We start from the raw sequence: 6,478 nt of genomic DNA on the forward strand, positions 1-6,478 counted from the left end.
ACACCTAGGTCTCGTTGCATCTCTCCTTTTCCTAATCGGCCATCATTCAGATCACAGTCTACTTTCCTGTTTTTGCCTCCAAAGTGGATAACCTCACATTTATCCACATTGTACTGCATCTACCATGCATTTGCCCACTCACCCAACCTATCCAAGTCACCTTGAAGCCCCCTAGCATCCTCCTCACAGTTAACACTGCCCCCCAGCTTTGTGTCATCTGCAAACTTGGAGATGTTGGATTCAATTCCCTCATCCAAATCATTAACATATATTGTAAATAGCTGGGGTCCCAGCACCGAGCCTTGCGGAACCCCACTGCCTGCCATTCTGAAAAGGACCCGTTTACCCCTACTCTTTGCTTCCTGTCTTCCATACAGTTCTGTATCCACATCAATACTGAACCCCCCATACCGTGTGGTTTAAGTTTGTATACTAATCTCTTATGTGGGACCTTGTCGAAAGCCTTCTGAAAGTCCAGATATAACACATCCACTGGTTCTCCTTTATCCACTCTACTAGTTACATCCTCGAAAAATTCTATAAGAATTGTCAGACATGATTTACCTTTCATAAATCCATGCTGACTTTGTCCAATGATTTCACCACTTTCCAAATGTGCTGCATTTCCATCTATAATAACTGACTCTAGCAGTTTCCCCACTACTGATGTTAGACTAACTGGTCTGTAATTCCCTGTTTTCTCTCACCCTCCCTTTTTAAAAAGTGGGGTTACTTTAGCTACCCTCCATTCCTCAGGAACTACTCCAGAATCTAAAGAGTTTTGAAAAATTATCACTAATGCATCCACTATTTCTGGGGCTACTTCCTTAAGTACTCTGGGATGCAGCCTATCTGGTCCTGGGGATTTATCGGCCTTTATCCATTCAAATTACCTAACACCACTTCCCGGCTAACCTGGATTTCACTCAGTTCCATCTCATTTGACCCCCGGTCCCCTGCTATTTCCAGCAGATTATTTATGTCTTCTTTAGTGAAGACAGAACCAAAGTAGTTATTCAATTGGTCTGCCATGTCCTTGTTCCCCATGATCAATTCACCTGTTTCTGACTGCAAGGGACCTACATTTGTTTTAACTAATCTTTTTCTCTTCACATATCTATAAAAACTTTTGCAGTCATTTTTATATGTTCCCTGCCAGTTTTCTTTCATAATCTATTTTCCCTTTCCTAATTAATCCCTTTGTCCTCCTCTGCTGGACTCTGAATTTCTCCCAGTCCTCTGGTAGGCTGCTTTTTCTGGCTAATTTGTATGCCCTAATTGTTAGACATAACTTTAGAATGGAAATAAGGAGGAATTTCTTTTGCCAATGGGTGGTGAATCTGTGAAATTTTTATTGCCATAGACAGGTAATTTGGGGTTTTTTTAAAGCAGAGATTGATAGGTTCTTGATTAGGAAGGGTGCCAAAGATTACAGAGCGAAGGCACGAGAATGGGGTTGAGAGGGAAAAATAGATCAGCCATGATCAAATGGTGGAGTAGAAGATGTGTATCAAAATTCTGCTCCTATCTTAGAATCTTATGATCCAATTTAATTTAAGGTTACACCAATTTATTTGTGCATTATTTTAATATTCATTAAACTTCCATAAACCTTTTTATAATGACTAATTACCATTACGTTATTTTCAGAATGGTTCTAACACAGTATGATCATGAACATGTGTTTGTTGGCTTCTTGGTTTCAACTGATATTTCATCATTCTTGATCTTCTGCAGCTGAAAGTTTACTGCAGCTACAATGTTATAAGGTTTCCTCTACCAACCCTCCAAAATGAACATACTATTTCGAAAAAGTGGCAGTAAAATAGCACTAAAGCAAGAATCGGAAAAATCAAATGGATTTTATTCTCAGCTGGAGAGGAGCAAGCTTTTTAATGGAATTTATTTGAATTATGTTCCTTGTGTTACTGCACAAGAAGTTGCAATTTTATTTACAATATATTGATTTGATACAACTTTGATGCAGTTGCATCTGTATGGAATTCTGAAAGTATCAAAAAACATCAAGACATATATAGGATGTGAAATTGAAAATGACCAGTGGTATGGATGAACCTACAAGTTTTTGAAATATGTTTATAGGTGAGGCACAAAGAGAAAATGTGAAGCTTTGTTGGAAGTGTCTCATAGAATATATGAGCACAAGTATACATTTAATAACTAATTGCAGTCACTTTAGATGCATTTTGACACAAGCTGCTTCTATCGGCTGTGATTAAAGTGCCTTGAATTAAGAATGTTACTTGCCTGAGTAAATGCAGCACCAGAGACTCCACAGACACTAAATGGGTTTGGGATGCTGCTGCTCCAAGTAGCAAATGGATAATCAAGCATGGTTAATAGAGAACAGGGTTCTCTTGAGAAATGAGCAATGGTGTCAGGCAGTATATATAGTGGATGTTTAGTTCAAAGATACAGCATAGAAACAGGCCCTTTATCCTATTGTATCCAAGCTGACCATCAATCACCCATTTAATCTAGTCCGATGTCATCTCTTCGCACTTTTTCTTGTAGTCCCTACACATTAGGGACAATATTACAGAGGCCAATTAACCTACAAACCTACACATCTTTGGGAGTGGGAGGAAACTAGGGCACCCAAAGGAAACCAACACTGTCACAGGGTGAATGTACAAACTCCTCACAAACAGCACAAGGTCAGTGCAGAACCAGGTCCCTGGTGTTTTGAAGCAGCAACTCACCTTTGGCATTGTGTTTCCCAGACTTGAGGTATATGACCACATTCAACTATTTATTTTGTATATATAATGTGACAGTGTTTCAGAGCTTTAGTGATATGATCAAGGTTAAGATCTCAAGATAGGAGAAAGAGCAAAAAAAAATTGACAATATATGAAAAGAAGACAGTGGTACTGTTGTTGTCAGTAGGGCTGAACTTGTATATGTGTCCGGTGGAGTTACAATTTATGGAGAAGGTTTCCTTTCAGAATGAACCCATGGACAATATATAAAGGTTGAGTAAAGTCACAGGATGGAATAAATTATATATTCATTCATCGTATCCCTGCAAGTGGGAACTGATACCATGTCTCTATTAATTTGGCCAGGTAAGATGTATATGAGCAAGAACAGCAGGACAAAGATAGAAAAAAATACATTAAGTGCTGGGGTAACTCAATGGGTCAGGCAGCATCTCTGGAAGACATGGAAGTGTAACATTTTGGGTCGAAACACTTCTTCAAACTTATTGTAGGAAGGGAAAGAAAGCTGAGAAATGAAATGAGGACAGGACAAGGCCTGATAGGTGGATACAGGTGAGGGGGAGGGGATTGATTTGTAAATACATGGACCAAAGTCAAAGATAAAAATAAGTCAAGGCTGTAAAGTAAGGAAAGAAGAGGGGTGAAATTTGAAGCCAGAGGAAGAGACATGGGTGGAAGCAGATTGGGGAAGAGGGAACAGGGCCAGGATAGTGGGAGAAATGTGTGTGCATTCGTGTGGGGGTAAAATAATGGGGTTGCTTGTTGATGATTAGGGCATAAGGAGAGTATCTTTGCAAAAATAGTATTTCAGAGCAGAAACACATGGTGGATGTCCCATGGAAATGGACAACAGAGGGCAGCATGGTGGCGCAGCGGTAGAGTTGCTGCCTTACAGCGCCCGAGATCAGGGTTCGATCCTGATGGAGTTTGTACGTTCTCCCAGTGACCGCGTGCGATTTCTCCAGGAGCTCTGGTTTCCTCCCGCATTCCAAAGATGAACAGGTCTGTAGGTTAGTTTGACTTTTGGTTAGTTGCATTGGTAAATTCTCCCTAGTTTGTAGGATAGTGTTAGCGTAGGGGGATCACTGGTTGGCATGGACACGTTGGGACAAAGGGTTTGTTTCCATGTTATATGCATAGGCACACATTTTGCAGGTACTATTGACAATCGTGGAAAGGCAGAGCTATAACATGCCTAGCAGGAGAAAGGCCATTATCAAAAAGGAGGTTCACCTTTGATGAGGCTAGCCCATTATTCTTCAGGCATGTTAATACATGCGATGTCCCCAAATACAGGATACTTGACTGCAAAATTTGTGGTAATGGGAGACTGCATTTGCTTTCTCTCCTTCCAATACAGAATTGGCTTCATGGTAGGAAACAGAGGGTGGTGATGGAAGGTTGTTTTTTGGACTGGAGACCTGTGGTTAGTGGTGTGCCTCAGGGATTAGTGCTGGGCCCAATGCTGTTTGTCATCCATATCAATGATTTTGATGAGAAAGTACAAGGCAGGTTAGTAAGTTTGCAAATGTCACTAAAGTGGGTGGTATGAAGACGGTGAAGATGGTTATTAAGAAATACAGTGGGATCTTCTCAGCTGGGGCAAATGGGCTAAGAAATGGCTAATTGCTTAATTTGGATTATGTGACATGTTCCATTTTCGGAAGTCAATCCTGGGCAGGATCTTCACAGTGAATGGTAATGCCTGAGGAATGTTGCAGAGCAGAGGGATCCAAGAGTTCAAGTATATAGTTCCTTGAAAATGGCATCACAGGTAGATAGGGTGGTCAAGAAGGCTTTCGGTACATTGGCCTTCATCAGACAGGGTATTGAGTACAGAAGTTGGGATGTTATGTTACTGTTATAAAAGATGTTGGTATTTTGTTTAGTTTTGGTCACCCTGCTACAAGAATGATGTTGTTAAGCTGAAAAGGGCACAGATAAGATTTACAAGGATATTGCCAAGACTCAAAGGCCTGAGCTATCGGGAGAGATTGAGCAGGCTCGGACTTTATTGCTTGGAGCGTAGGAAGCTTAGGGATGATATGACGGAGGAGGAGGAGGAGCCATCTTGGGGAACGGCTGCTAACTAGCAGCCGTCCGTTTAATTCACTTTTTTTTTGTAGTTCTAGTGAGTCATGTGTTTTGTTTGTGGGAGAAATAGACTTATTAATGTGGGGGGAAGGGCGTAACTATAATTCTAGGTCCCTACCTGGTTGGTGAGGCAGCTTTTTCTACGGGCTGCCCCATCGACCCGTCCTTGCGGCCTACCAGCGGGCGTGGAGCGCCGTTTCCTGGCGGGGACCGCCCAGCACCTCGGCTTCGGTGGCGGCACAGTGCTGGAGCGCTATCGCGGAGCGGAGCGGGCGATGCCTTACCTGGGTCGCCGCGCTGGATCGATGCGCTGGAGCTCCGGTGAGCTGTGACCGCCGAGTTCAACACCTCCGGGCTGCGGGTCTGCGGAGCGGAGCGGGCGGCGCCGACTTCAACATCGGGAGCCAGGGAGCTCCAAACCGGCGCGGCCTTGTCGGCTTCGGAAGCCGCGGTCTCCGTAGGGAATCGGCCGTTCCAGGTGGCCCAGCCGCTGAGAGCACTCACCCGACGCCAGGGCAACAACACCCGGCAAGAACGGCCAGGAACATCGGGCCTCCATAGAGGCAATAGCGGAGGCCTCAATAGGCCTGACTTTGGGAGAACTGGGGATGGGGACTGGACATTGTGCCTTCCCCCACAGTGGTAACCATTGTGGGGGGATGATTTTTGTGTGTAAGTGATTATTTTAGTTTGTGTACAAGATGACTGTCGGAAGGGAGAGTGTACGCTGGCGCGGTTTAGCTGCCGCTGCTCTCTCTTCACATTGTGTTTTTGATTTTTTTGTCTTTGGATTGAATTCTGCCTTTAATTTGTGTATTGGTGATGTCTTTATTATTTATTTTACTCCGATTATATGTTTTTTACTCTTGTTAAATTTTGTAAGGTGTCCTTGAGACTTTTGAAAGGCGCCCACAAATAAAATGTATTATTATTATTATTATTATTATTTAGAAGTTTATAAAATCACAAGGGAATAGAGGGGATGAATGTACAGATTTCTTTCCCCAAGGGAAGTGCAATCAAGAAATTGGTTTAAAGTGAGTAGAAAAAGAATTAATAGGGAACTGAGAGGGCAAGTTTTTCACAGATTGTGGTGGGTATATGGAATGAGCTGCCAGAGGAAGTAGTTAAGGAAGTTACAATAACAACATTTAAAAGACATTTGGACAGGTAGGTATATATATATGTCCATATGGGTATATATACAAAAGATTTGGAAGGATATGGGCCATATGTGGGTAAATGTGAGATGGGGCATTTTGATTGGCATGGACAAATTGGGCTGAAGGGCTTGTTTCTGTGCTGTGTGACTTTATGATTCTGATTTATACCTTGTGCAAATAAACAGTGCTGGGGGATCTTGGCAGTCCTGGTAGCATCAGTAGAGGGAAATGGACAGACAGCATTTTGGGTTGGGACCCTTCTTCAGATTGACATGTGCATTTTGTTTTTTCAACTGTCTTATCACACTGTGCACATGGGCATACATCATTCACGTGCCCAATACATTTAGATGCCCCGTAATGTTAATGGTATATCTAATTCAGTTTGATCTTCTCAATGGAGATCTGTAATACCCAGAATGTGCAATGTGAAACTCTCATAAACATATATTTGCTGCTTATTTCCAATGACAAATA

The 6,478-nt window shown here is 42.4% G+C and overlaps 1 non-coding gene across 1 annotated transcript; it reads left to right on the top strand.

Moving 5' to 3' along the window:
- The first annotated feature begins 3,931 nt into the window (after positions 1-3,931).
- LOC116974746 lies at positions 3,932-4,093 on the top strand. Its single transcript, XR_004412417.1, has one exon. It is a non-coding gene; the product is annotated as a U1 spliceosomal RNA (small nuclear RNA).
- The last annotated feature ends 2,385 nt before the right edge of the window (positions 4,094-6,478 follow it).

Source organism: Amblyraja radiata, chromosome 6 (genome assembly GCF_010909765.2).
Source record: "Amblyraja radiata isolate CabotCenter1 chromosome 6, sAmbRad1.1.pri, whole genome shotgun sequence".
NCBI lineage: Eukaryota > Metazoa > Chordata > Chondrichthyes > Rajiformes > Rajidae > Amblyraja > Amblyraja radiata.